Below are 18,271 nucleotides of genomic sequence, written 5' to 3'. Positions count from 1 at the left end.
GTGTATGTAACTGTGGAAGGCAGAGTATTTATGTGACATTGGATGGTTTGAAGACAAGGGTATGACATGATCAGTCTGTGTTGGTTTCCTATAAATACTAAAATCGAAGTGGTCATTCAATCTGGTGATGGTGAGGTCGAGAAAGTTAATTGAATTGGATGATTCAAGTTCCATAGTGAACTTAATGTTGGGGTGGATTTGATTAATTTTAGAAAGCAATAGCTCAGCTGATGTGGAGGGTCCTTTTAAGAAAACTCTAGTAAAATCATCTAGTAGAATTTCAGGATTTTTCACTTCCAATATCAACACTCAGGTAGCTTAACCAATTAATTCACATATCATTATATCATATCAGTTTCCTCCTGTGACTCATACAACTTATCTTAATTTCAACACTACTTTAATATCAGACTTCCATTTACCACAGACTCTCTAATTTACTCTGCCATTGGTACAATTAAACCAAACACTCTTTTTAATTCATAGTAAATCAAATTTTCAACAGCACAGTTGGACTTACTTCAATTTGAATAGGAACATGTATAGATGGCTGCATAGATTCTGGCTATTTCTCATTATAAAAATCATTTCATACTTTACGTTCATCTTACATATTCAAGGTACTTACTTAAATGTAATTATAGCCACAACTTTGTTGATGTTTGTTATTACTATGTAAATTTTCATTAAATATTTTACTAACAATTAGTTGGCTGTCGTAATACAGGGTAAATTCCACGTCACGTTGTCCATCTGTCTTTTGACACCTTTCAGAAACATCACTCATTTCGCATTCAGTTGCCATTAAGTCATTGAAATGTGATCAACTCAATTTGGATCCCACGTGTTGGGAAACCTGTATACCTTACCTTAGGGCATTATCCTGTTTGCCATGTGACCATCACAGGCCTTTTTATTGAAGTATGCACTTTTAAGGCATCTATATTTTATGTAAAGGGTTTTTACCCAGATATTTTTCTTTTGTGGCTCAGCTAGCATCCAGTTTGTAAGTATAACCAACTTGCTCTAACCTTTGTCAAAATTTAAATAATAACTTTATATTCATTAAATCGGTTATACTTATTTTTAGATCGAACACTGATGATGATTTTTTATAAAAATCGAAAACGTTTTGTTGTGATGTAGCCCTTTGAAGGGATTTTTAATAAAAAAAAATTTTTATACCTTTTACAAAGGATTTCTTTCCAATTTTGTGATTGATGGTATACAGCCAACTACAGGAAAACTTTTTCTTTTCCTTGTGGATTTTCTAATAAATCGTGTTTTTCCGATTATAGCGCCATCTATCCATAATTCGAAAAAATGTCTCGAATAAAAGTTACTTATTTTTACGTAAGGAATCCAAATCTGTAATAAAAAATGGGGGCTCCTATTTAAGATTTCAGAGGTGGAGTGGAGTTTGATGGTGGTTTGATGGTGGAGTTTGATGACATTCGATAGGCTCTTAAAAATATTAAACACGTATTTTTTGGTTTTCTATTTGGAAGTGTTATTCTCGGGATATTAGACCGTTTCTATAATTTACCTATGTTATCACGATAAAGTTGCTTATTTTTACGTAAACAATCCAAATCTGCAATAACAAAGGGGGATTCCATTTAAGATTTTAAAGTTACCTCCACCCCACCTCCAAGTGGTGGAGTGGGGGAGTATCGTTTAGTGTCATTCGATGGATTTTTGAAAAATATTGAACACGTATTTTTCAGTTTTTAGATCCAATCTTCATTTCGCGAATTATTCGATCGTCCCATGCGAGGAGTTCTACCCTGGGCACCAGGTACCTCGGAGACCACCGCCGTCATGAAATTCGTGTTCATTGACCTCCAAACCCCCAAGTCTAAAAATTGAACTCATTTCTGTCAATATTTCCTGAGTTCTAAATTTTTTATTTTCCATCTCTTCGAGATGCACTTTGAAAATGCATTTTATTATGAACAAAATTTTTTGCCGGAGATCAATTTAGTTCAGGGCCGCCGCTAAGATGTTGGCTGCCCGTGTGTAACTTAATATTTGCCGCCCCCTTCCAACACTTTAGAAATAGATAGGTAATTTAAAGAAATGTACCAGAGGATGCATAACAATAATAATTATTTGTAAATAGATATGTACTTATTTGAACATTTAGACTAATAGATATCCAATGTCCAACGTCTGTCCGATAATGCTTTTAATGTCAATTTTGGATGGAAGGCAGGCCCGGACTGGGCCGCCGGCCCACCGGCCCGCGGGCCGGTGCGCCTTTTGCTTTCGTTCATATTCCATTAAAAATTTAAACGCTTATTTTTTTTATAACTTTACACAAAGATTCGTTGAAGCAAACATCAATTGAGCATAGTGTGGTTGCAAAATACAACTCGTATCAGGTATCAGAGGTACCCCGTCAAAATAGCCCCGTCAAAAAAGATCCGACAAAGTAGCCCCGAGATAATATCCCGCACACAAAATAGCTCCGACAAAATAGCCTGCAGACAAAATAGCCGCGGAATAATAGCCCGCCGACAAAATAGCCCCGACAAAAAAGCTCCCTTCAGAATTCATCATGAAATAATTCCTTAAAAATACATTTTTTCGGAAATGGTAATTATCCTCTATTCAGATGTTTATCTTAACCACATTAAATAAAAATGGTCTTTTCAGAGAACTCGAGTCCTCTCTTCCCTGCCTCTTGGAAGTTTGAACATTTAAGTTAAGCGAAAATCAATGTTTATTTATGATATAAACATTTTTTTTTTTGGGCAACAGTAAAATGCATTTTAAATGAAATAAATTAAATACATTCTTCCTTTTTGTCAAATAATTTAAATTAAAAAAAGTTTTTGGACACCTTGTATAAATAATTATGTAATTGTTTATAAGAGGCTGTTTTGCCGGGGGTATTTTAGCCGGGGCTGTTTTGACCGGGGCTATTTTGTGTGCGATCTATTTTGTCGGGGCTATTTTGTTTGCGGACTATTTTGTCGAGGCTATTTTGTGTTCGGGCTATTTTGACGGGGCTTTTTTGACGGGGCTGTTTTGACAGGGCTATTTTGACGGGTCACGGGTATCAGATAATCAAAGTCTAGCGTACATAGCCCGAAAATGGCATCCAGTGTTTTGTGTTAATAGCTTAGATGCGACGCGCGGCGCCCTCGAAGACCTTCGGGCGCCTTTCGCCTTACTACATTATACATACAGGATTGTTGCGCTCCAGAATCATACATAACGAAGCCAGTGGATACAAAAAAATACAACTCGTATCAGTTATCAGATTATCAAAGGCCAGTACACGTAGCTTGAAAATGACATCCTGGGTATTAAGTTAATAGCTTCGATACGACGCGGGGCGCACTCGAAGACCTTCGGGCGCCTTTTGTGGGTATCAATACCTACCGTTTTTGTTATAATAATATAAGAGTGTTACATCCCACAATTAGCTTAAAATATACAGGTACATTTTTCAGCAAACATAAAAGCATCCAGGGCTCGAAAATGGCATCCAGGGTTTTGTGTTAATATCTTAGACGTGACACGCGGCGCCCTCGAAGACCTTCGGGCGCATTTCGCCTGACTACATTATACATACAGGATTGTTGCCCCCCAGAATCATACATAACGAAGCCACTGAGTACAACAAAATACAACTCGTATCAGATAATCAAAGACCAGCATACATAGCCCGAAAACGGCACCCAGAGTTTTATGTTAATAGTTTAGAAACGACGCGCGGGGTCCTTGAAGATCATCGGGCGCCTTTTGTAGGTATCAATATCCGCTGTTTATATTATAATATGAGGCCATGAGAGCCAGAGTGGCCTAACAACTCTGGAACAAGCACTCAACCTGTGGAAAAATGGCATGGGAATTCCTCTCAATGACGAAACCACATTATACACTTTATGTTTCGCCGATGACCAAATTCTGATTGCTCAGGATCATGACGACTTGCGTTACATGACGAGGAAGCTAATAGAAGAATATAACAAATGGGGCCTCGCAGTCAACATTAAGAAAACTGAAGCCATGTGTATTGGAGGCACAAAGCAGTCCATTACATTAGATGATGGGGTAGAAATTAAACACTGTGATGAATACAAGTATCTGGGCATGAAGATAACTCAAGATGAGATACTCGATGCTGCTATAAATGACAGAAACACACAGGGTAGAAAAGCCATATCCATGATGCACGGCATTCTGTGGGACCAACAATATCTAAAGCGAACAAACAGATCATATACAATACCATACTTAAAAGTGTAAACAAAAGTCTCCACCTTACGAGAATGTTACGGCCATATACAGAAAATGCCAGATGACAGGATCCATAAACAGATTTTGGCGTGGACACTACAAAGGAGAAGTGAAAGAGGAAGGCCGAGCTGGGAGGGAGAGAATTGGAAAAGAACTAGAGGAAAGTCCAGGTCTGTGATTAAACAGAGAAGAATGGCGGTTAGGAGTCGGAAGGCGTCGGAGGGCTCTGTAAACCGATAGTAGTAGTTAGTAGTAGTAGTAGTATATTATTCTGTAGCAGTAGTTGAAAAATTACCCACACTTTTCAAAAATTTGTTTCGAGTCTCCAGAGAGTACCAAAGAGTGTAACGGATAAAAAGGGACAGGTACTGAAGGACTGGGAAACTGAAGCTATATTTTTGTGGTATGTTAATAAGTTTATTCCAAAATAAACTTAATATAACGAGCAAAATGAACTAAAGCACAGTGTATCAAAAGGTAACCGAAAGGTCGACAGTTTAAAAAAATTATTAAAGTCAAAATACCTATCGAGAAAGACGAAAACCAGAATATACAAAACCGTAATAAGAGCAACAGTCACCTACGGATGTGAGACATGGGTGCTAAACAAAACAAGAAGAAATGATAGAGAGGTGGGAACGGAAGTTACGAAGAGCTATTTTCGGGGGAAAAATACAGAAGACAGTTGACAAAGAAGAACAAATCAAGAATTAAGGATGCTTTACAACGAACCAAGTATAACAAGATACACAAAGGCACAAAGAATCAGGTGGGCACAAAGAATCAGGTCATGTCGAGAGAATGGATAGAACAAGAATGCCAAAGAAGGTACTGCCAAGCTTAGCAGAAGTAGACCAGTTGGGACAAGGAGACGAGGTAGCCCAAGAAAAAGATGACAAGAAAAGTTTCAGGACGATATAGGATCAGAATGGAAATTACAGACTGAAAAGAGATGGCGAAAAATAGGATACAGTGGAGAACCATAGTGCAGCAATTTTTACATAGAAATTAAATAAATAAAATTAAATATAACACATTAGTATATACTATCATTGTGTATTATGTAAAATTATAAAGCTGTAATTGTAAAATTGTAAAGCCCTGGGCCTACAAGGCCTGTAGTACCTATTAAATAAATAAATGAAACTTAATATAACTTAAAAAATTTACAAGTAATATTCTATGCATTAGTATTTCAAAAAAGTTTAGGAGGGGGGAATGGTCGGGCACCTTAGTTCAGAGATTAGTTTGGCGCCTTTTTTTAGAATTCGGGTTGGCGCCTTTTTGATGAGCCAGTCCGGCCCTGATGGAAGGTGCTTTAATAAAATATTCCATTTAATATTTAAGAATCATTCACCACCAGATTTAAACTATGCGCAGAACATGGAATAAAAAATGCTCGAGGATATTCTCTAAGATTTTTTTCTGTCATCGAATGTGTTTACCACGGATATTGACCATTATCGTAATCTTGTCCAAGCAAATTATTCATATTGGACGAAGTGGGGGGTTGATTTATCCCCTCTACTTCATGCAAGCCCCCGGTTTGTTGCGGCTTCCTTCGACTGGTTCGTGGAAATAAGAAAAACTGGTGCAGGGTATAAGTTTAATAAAAGATCATACAGAAGTAAAAAACTTCATTTGTACAATGGTATAAAAAGTTTATTAAAAACTATTAAAAGTCATCCAAAAGGATCTGCAAAACGTTTTCGATCTAGATCAGATCATCTTCAGTGCCTAGAACGAAGTATTTCCATATTTCCATTTTCCGTATTTCCGCATTTCCATTTAATAAAAGAATTTACGACGAAGTAGTTTTCAATCCTAATAGTAAATTATTAATATTGAAAATATTAAAAATATTACTAAAAGATTTTTAAATTGAAAACTTATTGGTACACTTTCCTGGTGACACCGCCAAGACTTCTACAATTTGCAAGTCAAATGGATGCTGCAGTGAAGACGAGAGGGAAGGAATTCTACACTATGCAATTCACATCCCCCGTCTGCAGCTGGTAAAATTCCAACGGAAAAATGCACCTAGTTACTCTACGGAGTAATACGACTATAAAATAAAAATGTATACCATTTTTATTCAGTTGCAATGCGAAGGCAAAACAATCTCACTTTTCAATTAGAATACGGAGTGCAGTCCAGTCCCTTGAACCGCGATTTTCGACTCTTATTGGAGCCTTCATCGGAAGGAACGTAGGCACTGTTCTCCATATTTTAACTGATTCGTATCGAGAGGTTTTCCCACCCATTGCAACTGAAGTGATGATAGTAGGTGGCTAGCGCCATCTGGCATTGAAAGACGAAGTCGTTTTCAATCCTAATAGTAAATTATTAATATTGAAAATATTAAAAATATTACTAAAAGATTTTTAAATTGAAAACTTATTGGTACAAGAAGTAATCAAATATCCAAACTGGTGTTGAAGTTGAAACATATTTTACTATTGTACAATTGTTATTTGTTCTACGCGAGTTATATCTGGGCTACAATCTAATATATTTAATAGAAAAAAAAATTAGATTTTCGAATTTGCTTTAGGATAACGTCCTGAACAGAGTGCCAATAAAACAATCAATTCATTTTGATGTTGCCATCCTAAATAACTTGGTATATTTGTAACTCTTGGATTGCATACGACGAAGATGCTCTGATAATACAGTCAAACTTAGAAATCATTTCAACTATGTACATGTACATATTAACTGCAAATCATTTCCATTACTTGGTCAAAGCAGTGGCGCACCCAGGGGGGTTTTGGGGGTTAAACCCCCCCCCCCAGGGCATTAAAAATTATAAAGACTAGTAGGAAAATGTAACTTGTCTTTCAGAAACAATAGAAAAAATTTCGGTGCCCAAGCAAAGCTAGGACAAATAATCCCGGACAAAGAATCCCCGGACAAATAATCCCCGGACAAATAATCCTCACAAATTTTTTTGGACAAAATATCCCCACAAAAAAATCCCGGACAAAAAATCCCCAAGAAATATTTGCTGCCAAATAGTTCTCTAAAAATTTTCCCGTGAATGAAATCGACTCAAATGTTTTTCAGCCTCAGTGCGTGAGAGCTATAGCAATCGCCATGAAACCGCTTTTTGACACGAAAATAATGATTAGCAATTAAAATTAAGCATTGTAATTTCGATTACCAAATTTCGAATTTCAATTCCATGCCGAAAACTTCAAATTTTACATGACAAACGAGTGTGAGTTTTTTCAAAAATCGTGGAGGATATGGGAATGCGCTAAGGCTGTGGGAACCATGTTGTAATTATTCGCTTAAATCTTTTACTTACTCTGCTTTGAATAACTATGTTCAAAACATTGCCTATTCGTGATGAGAACTGCTGGTCCTGAAAACGATAATCTTGATTGTAATGCAAAAAAACCTGTTACTTTGTGTAAATTTAACGTCAAAAATATTTAGTTATTATCATCATCAATGGCGTTATAACTCTTCGAGTGTCCTTGCGAGTGGTTTACTATTGGCTTCCATGTGTCGGTCCTGTGCCACTATTTCCCATTGTCTCACTCCCATTTTCTCCAGATCTCTGACTGCACCTTTTTCTAGGCCGTCCTACAGACTTTCTCCCATCTGGCCTCTCCCCGAGCAACTAATCTGGTTTGATTTTTGGATAAATTTTTAGCATGGCATATTCTAAGGCCAGGTTAAACAACAATGGGGACAACGGATCTCCCTGTCTCAGTCCAGAATTTCCGCAGAAATCATTTGATATTTCCCCACCTCTTCTAATACGTGTGCAAAGAAGTTACTTACACACATTTGCGTTACCGCAGTTAGTTTTTTGGGTACGCCCAGCTCGACCATTGTATAGGGCTTTTCATCGATTGTCATTTGTTTCGAGCTTCTGTCATATGTTGTATAATCTGTGTATAATATTAATATACACGGATTATACGACACAAAACAGAAGCTCAAAACAAATGACTGTGAATGAAAAGCTCTATTCCATAATGTAGGATGATTAATTTAATCATAAGCCTGTTTGAAATCTATAAAGATCTGATGCACGTGTTGATTATACCCCCAATCCTTTCAAGCATTTGTCTAATAGTAAATATTTGATCAACAATCGATCTTCCGGTCCTAAAATCACACTGGTAGTCAGCAACTATTTCTTTGGCGTATGGTAGTAATCTTTTTAGTAATACATAACGAAAAATATTTAGTCATCAGTTTCAATTCACTGCAAACATTTCAGAAACCTGCTTCAAAAGCTTTCAAAAGCTGTGTCAAAAACCTGTGTTCTGCGTTTTCATAACAAAGCTAAACATTTTTAATAGCGCAAAAATTTTTCATGGATTCACACAGGTAATAGGCAATGTTTTGAACTTTAGTTATTCAAGGCAGAGTGAGCAAAAGATTTAAGCGAATAATTACAAGATGATTCCCACAGCCTTAGCTGATTCCCCATATCTTCTACGATTTTTGAAAAAACTCACACTCGTTTGTCATGTAAAATTTGAAGTTTTCTGCATGTAATTGGAATTCGAAATTACAATAATTCATGCTTAATCTCAATTACTAATCATTATTGTCGTACCGAAAAGCGGTTTCATGGCCATTTCTATACCTCTTATGCACTGATGCTGAAAAACAGAGTCGATTGCGTCCACGGGAAAATTTTTAGAGAACTATTCAGTGGCAAATATTTCATGGGGATTTTGTGTGGGGATATTTTGTCGAAAACAATTTGTGGGGATTATTTGTCCGGGATTTTTGTGGGGATTTTTTGTCAGGGATTATTTGCCATATTTGCCCGAACCCCGCCCAAGCCAACCCCCCCTAGAGGAAAATTCTGGGTGCGCCACTGGGTCAAAGGCTAAACATGGTTTAGAATAGATAAAAATTTTACAATTAATCTTTCAACAACAATGCCCCAGTGTTTTTTCTCCATTTCATATAATTTTTGATGAGTAGAGTCAACTGTTAATCCTTTTTTAATGCTGTAGATAGCTCAAACAGTTTTTGATAATCTTTTATATGAGCCGCACTGCGCACTGGATCCGTGTCTTTTTACGTCGCTTACCCCATTCACTTTAGTAAATGTCGGCTGCTTTCATCACAAAAATACAGTTTAGAAGGTGCACAAAAAACACTATTTAGTGATACTGAGTAATCAAATCACGGTCGATGAACTTGGTCTGAATTTGGTCTTGATTAGTTTTTAAAAAATTTCACATTATATGTTAATTTAAAAAAAAAGTTAGGCACCTTCTCCATAACGTCAGTTGCAGTGCGAGGACAATTCTCGGATAGGAGGTTTGTCACTTGGGGCAGAGAACAGCAAACCCACGTCTCTCTGATGATGCCTCCAACAAGAGGCGAAAATCGTCGATTTAGAGTGCTGGTTTGCACTCTCTGTACTAAGTGAAAAATAAGACTTTACAGACCTTCGCATTGCAACTGAATAAAAATGGTATAGATACATTTTTATTTTCCATTAGTATTACTCCTATAGAGTAACTAGGTTCATTTTCAGTTGGAATTTACCAAGCTGTAGACGGGGTTGTGAATTGCAACTTTTAGAATTCCCTCATGTCTTCACTGCAGCATCCATCTGGCTTGCAATTTTTAGAAGCCTTGGAGGTGTCAATCCAGAATAACTGGCACAGTAATTGTTCTGTCTTGGATTTCAGGTTCGGGCGTATCAGCATAAGCACTCGCACTATCGCTATTATTGTCATCAACTCCCCCGTCTCTATCTGCAGGAATATTCAATTGTTTGGTAGGTACTTTTTTTTCGATAGTTTATACTTTGTTTGAATTTGAAGGTCCTAAATTTATATCCGACTGTTCTTTATTTTCGTGTATCTATGGTTTTCATCAAAAATGATTCCAGTGCACCGCTAAGTTTTTTTTCTCCTCAGTTTTTGCCTATTTTATTTGTCTATATTGAAAGCCCGAAAGTCGATTTCATTTTCTTTCGGACGAGGCCGGACGAATTTAACAAAATAAAACCAAAAACACATCACATAATTTCACACAAAATAAAACCAAAAACACTTCACATTTTAGTATTATCACTTAATAATAATTATTTTTTGGAATATTATAGTTTACAGAATTATCAGTAGTAATTGCACAAGAGCTCTAAAATTATTGAATTTTTCCCGAGTGACACTTTGACAGTTTTAATTTCACGAGCCGAAGGCGAGTGAAATTATGTCAAAGTGTCACGAGGGCAAAGATTCTATATTAATTTTAGAGATCGAGTGCAATTTGTTGCGATTATTTCATGAATAAAACTGTTCAAAACCAAAATTTTATTGTAATTTAGTTATGTAAGTACAAATTAGTACAATTAAACACACAGTTTTTATAAATATTTGACGGTTGAAAGTCATCACTTTTATAAGTTTTAAAACATTAATAATTGTCATTAATGTCACTGAATGTATTTTTTCGTAGCAACGAAGGGCATCTGACGTAATATACTTGACGACGGGCAATTATCAAAAATTATCAGCTTAATTTAGATTTCTGTAGCTTTCTGTTGGTCAGAATCTCCTATGAATGAAATAATCCGAATCATTAGGGGAAGGTGGGGGAATACCGCGCGCGGGGGAATACCGCGCACCATGTTTCTCGCTCTCTGATAATTATTATAAAATTTCGGCTAGTGCTGATCTCTAGCGGTCAAGCAACCAAATATTGTCAGTTATTTCAGATTCTGTAAAGTTCACACCCGTGGCGCTAATATGCATTTATCTGTTTGCAACGTGGCCGTTATAATATTTTGCTAAGACAAAATAAGCAAAGTAAGCCAAAGTGTTTAACTTATTTAGTTGTGTTTGAGTTTGTGTAAATCTATGGTGTTTTAGCCTTTGTTTAACCATAATTTATCTTACATTAATTACCCACTTTTTTATATTTATTATTGTTTGGAAAATATACGTGAGGGGTAATACCGCGCAGTTTTTACCCGTGTTGAGCTATATGGTAAAATATTTATAATACTTTATTTTTTTGTTTTTTTACTTTACATAGATTTTGTTGATTAATGGATTTTATTTGGGCCTTTTTTAGCTTATGATATTAATTTATTTTTTTTATATTACCAACAATTGTTTATCAAAGTAGACAATAAGTTTGTTGCGCAGTTTTAATTAAATATTTAAGTTTTTTGTTTGTTTAAAAAAATTGTTTAAACAGTTTGCAAATATTTTGTGTCTTTTTAATACGTATTTACATAAATATCATAGAATCTATCATACATTTTTAACGCGCGATATTACCCCTCACTGTGCGCCAAATTACCCCACGGGGTGGGGAATATCGCGCAAATGCACTAGAGTAGAAAAAATATTATTATTATTAAACTGTTTGAATAGAACGAAATTGAGCATAGCCAATTTTTCGCCAATACTATAGCCAACAGGCCAATGCAAATTTTATTTTTAAAATCAGTTTTAGTTGCTCGTAATCACCTTTTCCGCTTAAGGGCGCGGTATTCCCCCACCTTCCCCTACTATTTCATTATTTGATTTTTTTTTCGTTTTAAAAAATTATTATCATCAGTGGCCTGCTTTTGGCCGCCTGTGTGCGATGCACATTTAGCATACATGGTAGCGGCGGCCCAGACACTATATCTAGATAACTTTAAATGCGCCAACCAGTGGCGACGCGTGACTTTTTCTAAAGTGTTACCAAACCAGATGTAAAAAAATCTTATTTAAAAAAATTATTTTGAACCTCCCAAACATAAGTTTTTGTTTTTAATCCTGTGGGATAAAATTAAACAAATCACTATTTCCAAATTATATGTATGTAATTATGTAGGTATATGTAACAGATATAACAATAAATAATAAACAAACTAAACATACACTGTGTGTCAGTCAAATGGAATAAATTCAATAGTTCAAATACTAATTCTTTTTTTGAAAAATGACTAAATCTGTCGATTAGTATTTCAAATGGAAATTTTTTTCATACAATAATAATGTATACATGGTGTCCCAATTTAGATATATGGTGTCATCATTGATTTTCTTAAATGGCAATGCTGTCATTTTGATAGCTATTTGGATAGGGTGTGTAAAGTTATACATAACTGCAAAATATCAAATTTTTATTCCTTACCATTTACAAGATAATAAAAAATAACAAAGTCGTGTCTGTAATTTGGAATAAATTCAATAGTTTAAATACTAATTGTTTTTTTTTTTGAAAAATGATTAAATCTGTCGATTAGTATTTCAAATGGAAATTTTTTTCATACAATAATAATGTATACAGGGTGTCCTAATTTAGAGATATGGCGTCATCATTGATTTTCTTAAATGGCAATACTGTCATTTTGATAGCTATTTTGATAGGGTGTGTAAAGTTATACATAACTACAAAATATGAATTTTTTATTCCTTACCATTTACAAGATAATAAAAAATAACATTAAATCTCTAAATTGGGACACCCTGTATACATTATTATTGTATGTAAAAAATTTCGATTTCAAATACTAATCGACAGGTCTAAGCATTTTTCAAAAAAAAAACAATTATTATTTGAACTATTAAGTATATTCCACATTACAGACAACTTTATTTTTTATTATCTTGGAAATGTTAAAAAATAAAAATTTGATATTTTGCAGTTATGTATAGCTTTACACGCTCTATCTAAATAGCCATTAAAATAACAGTGTTGCCATTTAAGAAAATTAACGATGACGTCATATTTCTAAATTGGGACACCCTGTTAGGTTTATAAAGTAAATTAACATAAAAAAATAAACAAGTAGGAAAAAGAATAGATTTTGAAAACTATTGTTCATATTTTAATTCTTCCATTTTCAATAATATCAATTACGCAATACGTAGCAACCTTGTAGCAACACTCTTCCATATTTAAATGCACGCACACTGTAATTTGTAATAGGTACTAAACTAATGTTACCAATCCTCAAAATGGTGACAATACTGATATACACAGCGTGCTCGCGCGCCGTCTCTCGTCGCTCGAACAGAGCCGTCGCTCCTTCAAAATTTTCAGAAACGAGCTAGTCCCGAGCGATAGCTAGGTTTCTCCTGCGTTACCACTGCCAGTATCGGTAATAGCATATAATAAAGTGCACTGGATTCATTTATCTCGCCAATATTTTCGTGCGTCTAGTTGGCTATTTACTGAATTAGCTACTATTAACAAATATTTCTGTTGGTAAAAAATATAAATGGAATTATTTCATAACAGTCATAAAATATTTATTGCAAGATTTTTAACTGTTAGCAATGGTAACAGTGATTACACGGACGCTTCGCCAGTGGCGCCAACCCACAATTGTAGTATTTGAAAACGTCAAATTAGTTGTTTGTTTGTGTTATATTTTACATTTAAAGTGGTTGTTACGTTTACGGAACAGGATTACCTATGCCTCGGAACAGGAATGATTTTAGGAAATTTCAGGTATAAAAATTTATTAAAAAACCATTTATAAAAATATATTTATTAAAATGACCCTTTCGGGCTACATCACAGAACATTTTCGGAATGACAATTCCATTATCAGATACTTACATGGTTTAGCTACTAAAAATATATGGGTGAAAACTCTTTAAATGGTATAAAGTTGTTATGTTACATTATTGTAGATAATATTCTATTATAAGTCTTCATCCTTTATATAAAAATGGTCGAGATCATTCCTATCAAATCAATATATTAATATCGAATTTATTTTTTATAAAACAATAATAAATATAAAAAATTGTTATCCTTGATATAACATCAAGTGGACTAAAACCAAATATGATGGGATATAACACCATCGATCTACAAAGATCAAAAAACCTACATATTATATTACTCATTCTGTCGTGACATTATAAAAGTCACCCTTTAAACAACAAAATGAAAACTACGTCACGGCTGCAAGCACAAGACTGGAAATAGTATATATTGTCAAGTGGTTGTTCAAAAAATTAGTACTAACCGAATTTTAAAAGTAATTATACGTACGGAATCTTCATGTACATAATGTGTCCGAAGTATAATAACTTTCTAGTTTTGATGGTGGTCAGTACCTCTCGGTTCTTCTTCATTCTTCTGAGGACCTCCTCATTTGTTACTCATTCAGTATACCGGATCTTAAGTATTCTTCGATATGGCCACATCCCAAAGGATTCCAATTTTCTGCACATATTTTCGTCCAAGGTCCACGATTCAACACCATAAAAAAGGACAGAGAAGACGTAACATCTCAGCATTTTTACTTTTATACCAACAGAAGTTGTGGCTCTTGACGAAGGCTCACATCTGGTTAAAGGTGCATCTAGCTTTTCCGATGCGCGCTCGTATCTCTTAGTTGTTGGTCCATTCTTCATTCATATGGTGCCGAGATAGTTGTAGTGCTTCACTCTTTCTGCAGGTGTTTATATTGAGTCCATATTGTTGAATGTAATACGTAATTTTGTCCATGACTTGTAGGTCTTCTAGGTTGTCCACAAATACTATAGTGTCATCTGTATATCTGATTTTAATTAGTCGGTACCAATTTAGTATAATACCTTTTTCAGTTTCGTGCAAAGCTTCGATAAATATTCTTTCGGAGTAAAGATTGAAAATTAGAAGAGACAAAATATAGCCTTACTTCACTGCACGCATGATCTTCACATATTCGGTGTGTTTACCATCAACTCTGAGTTTTGCGGTTTGATTGGCGTGCTGCATTCGATCAAACGCTTTCTCGTAATTAACCATACATGTGTATACGTCGCAATTGACGTCTCTGCATCTCTGGAATGAGACTTGTATTGAGAATAAAGCCTCTCTCGTAACAACAGCATCGATGAACCCGAACTGGTTGGGAGAAATTTTACTTTCACGTATAGGTTGATGCTGTAATCTATTCCCCGAGCGCGGTATTTCTCTACTACCCTCCCCTCAAATCATAACGTTTTTAAAAAGAAACAAACAAATAATCAATTTATTTAAATAAAATCTGATTGTATCACAGTTTTAAGATCAGTCATGTCCAAGTAGTCGAATACTCTCCATCTTATTTCGGATGGTAACTTAGGTGAAACTTTTTTCATTATTAAGTCAGCATCTGTAAGTAATCCCATTCTTTGAAACCCTTTCCTAACCCTAAGTTGTACCAACGGAAGAATATTACCATATATCAAAAAGTCTTTAAGGTAATCTTCAATATTTTCCAACTCGTTTTTAATATTGTCGTTACATAGATATTGAACAAACGCGTTGCCTTTATTGGAGCTGCAAATTATTTTATGTAATGAAACAGTACTATTTTTTATTGTCACATCGCTCATACTTGTTATTTCTTTTTGGCAGTCGTTATAGTATTGCGATAATTCTTTGAAGAAAGGACAACCATCCGGAATAAATGTTTCAATGGGATTGTAAATTAACACGGTATATTTGATTATTAGTTTTGCAAGTACCATATACTCTGTCTGGTCTGACCCTGGAAAATCACTTGACACATCTTCTAAGGCTATCGATAAAGTAGATTTGCCTTTATATTCAGCTTCTTTTAGATCAGCTCCATTTAGAATTAAGAACTCTGCAATATCTGTGTATATATTTTTTATCGCATAATATAGTGGAGTAGCTCCCTTGGGTATAGTTTTCTTGTTAACATCAGCACCAATTTCAACCAAATATTTAACCATTGTAATGTGATCCCATTTAACAGCTACATGGAGAAGAGTAAATTCTTGAATTGTACCGAAATTCGCGTCTACCCCTAAGCTGATAAAATACTTTACAACATCTAGACTACACGTTTCAGATGCCCAATGGAGTGGAGAATAATTCCGGCATCTCTCCTGTAGGTTAAACACTGCACCGGTTTCTAAAAGTAACTGGACAATTTCTAAATTCCCATCTCTACACGCTAAATCTAAAGGAGTCATCTTGAAGATATCTTTAGCATTTATATTAACTCCTTTTTCTATAAGGCCATGAACAATTTTTGCATTCCCTCCTAAAACACCATGATGAATCGAACCTCGTTTCTGACAATCTTTGAGACGAACGTTAGCATTATTTAACAGTAAATAGTCTACTACTTCGATGTAACCACCACATGCAGCCATATGAAGAGGCGTCATTTTACTGCTTTCATTTAGAATATCTACATCTATCCCACGTTCTAAAAAATGTTTCACAATTTCTACGTATCCTACTTCAGCAGCAACATGAATAGGCATATGTCCGTAGATATTTGAACACTGTATATTTGCTCCAGCTTCTGTGAATAATCGAACCATTTCAAGATCATTCTTGCGCGTAGCAAAATGTAAAGCGCTCCTTCCCTCAGAAGTTTCGATTGCATTTACATCTGCACCCTGTGCCAATAAGTATTTGACTACTTTTATATGTCTGGCTTTGGCATTTGCAGCTATATGTAGTGACGTAAAACCATTAGAATCCACTTCATTGATTATTGCTCCTCCTTCAATCAACTGTTTTACTTTTTTCAGCTGCCCAATTTTTGTGGCTGAATGAAGAGGAAACTCATTCTGCGCCATATTTAAAAATACACTGCGATGACTGCGATATTAATGACACAGTTCTCTTCTTTAAATATCTGAAACAGAAAATAAATATAAAGGTTAGATGATAGTTTTTTGATGATGAAAATCAGATGAATCTGAGTTCAAATAGGTCAATGACCTGTAGATACAATCGATTCCGCTGGGCTTTTTGTTCTATTTAATTTAACATTTCTAAGTAAAAACTGTATTTTATCTATTTATGTAAAGATGTTTTCGTCAAAAGTTATATACACATTCACATTTTTGATCGGGTTACTCGCTAGTTTTACGTTTTCGTTTAGCAATCGACTTACTCCCATTAATCATAAATAAATTAGTTCACTCATAATACAAGTCGAAAGGACCGGTTTCAGTATGATTTTAAATCTCTTTTTAAAAAACACCATGTCAGCTTCAAGTCAACCACAACAAAATGTTTCATATTCAAAAGAAGATATTCAACAACGAAATATTCTAATTCCAAGCAGAGAACAAGCTATTTAGGTATTTTGTTTAATAATTTAGAAGATTCTACACTTAGTGATTATTTCGAAGGATTAAGTAGACCTGAAAGATATGATCTTCGCATCCAGTATATCAAACCGTAGACTAAGAATACAGGGTGGGGCATTAGTGCGAAGAAGTCCAATTACTCGTTTGTCGTAAGAGATACGAAAAAAATTATGTAGGTAAAAGTTGGGGCATATATTCGAGGTGTGCAAGTACAAGAAGGAATACGAGAAACGATCGTGCTCGAATAGCGGAGAAATATTGCAACTTTTTTAAATAATTCATATTGTCAATTGAAATTGTCAAATTGACGTACATTTCATACCTACTGTCGTTGAAGAAGAAAAATTATATATTGCTCCATAATATTGATATATGAAATTATTATATAAAGGTAAATTTAATTAATTGTATTTTGCTTGCAGTACTGCATTTTAATAACAAATTTTATTTACTACATACAATTTTTTACGTTTTAAGAACATAACCTGAATCTTATTTTTTCTTCTTATTATTTTTTTGGACTATGGCCTTGACAATTATCCAGTAACCAGGACTAATATAATTGGCCAATATAATTAAAAGTGCGAATAAAGTTGCAGAGCGTAGAAACCAGGTGTCGCTTTGCCGAACTTGCACGGTCCCAATAGCACCATACTCTAAAAATATTTTCAAATATACAGGGCCACTCGTATTTACAGGGTGGCATAAACTTATGTTATTTTAATGGAACACTTTGTAGATTTTTTCATTTTTGGATTCTCCTCGATGTGTTCTTTCTTAAAATATAAGGTTTTGTAATATTATACGAGATAGTTTAAAAGATTACGCTTTTTTCTTAATTTCATAGCAACATCTACACCCTGTAGAATTGTGGTGATTTGACATCAATGTTCAAATGATTTTTAATATAGTTTACTGTTGTTAAAAGGATCCAGATAAAACAGGAAGATATCGAACAAGTGGACAAA

At 34.7% G+C, this 18,271-nt stretch overlaps 2 protein-coding genes across 3 annotated transcripts in view; both read right to left on the bottom strand.

The window, feature by feature from the left end:
* The window catches only part of LOC126881999 (intraflagellar transport protein 140 homolog), a 335,998-nt gene that overhangs the window by 240,259 nt on the left and 77,468 nt on the right, over positions 1–18,271 (bottom strand). The gene's annotated exons all lie outside the window — the stretch shown is intronic.
* Positions 1–18,271, bottom strand: part of LOC126882004 (ankyrin-1-like) — a 93,948-nt gene that overhangs the window by 66,070 nt on the left and 9,607 nt on the right. The window contains exon 2 of one of the 2 annotated variants that reach the window (XR_007697077.1): positions 15,120–16,843. The exons of the other annotated variant lie outside the window; for it this stretch is intronic. The gene's annotated coding sequence lies outside the window, so the exon portion shown is untranslated. The remainder of the gene's footprint in view (positions 1–15,119; positions 16,844–18,271) is intronic. 2 annotated transcript variants of the gene reach the window in all.

The sequence above is a fragment of the Diabrotica virgifera genome, chromosome 3, assembly GCF_917563875.1.
Source record: "Diabrotica virgifera virgifera chromosome 3, PGI_DIABVI_V3a".
Classification (NCBI taxonomy): domain Eukaryota; kingdom Metazoa; phylum Arthropoda; class Insecta; order Coleoptera; family Chrysomelidae; genus Diabrotica; species Diabrotica virgifera.
This window is presented reverse-complemented; position numbering and strand designations above follow the sequence as displayed.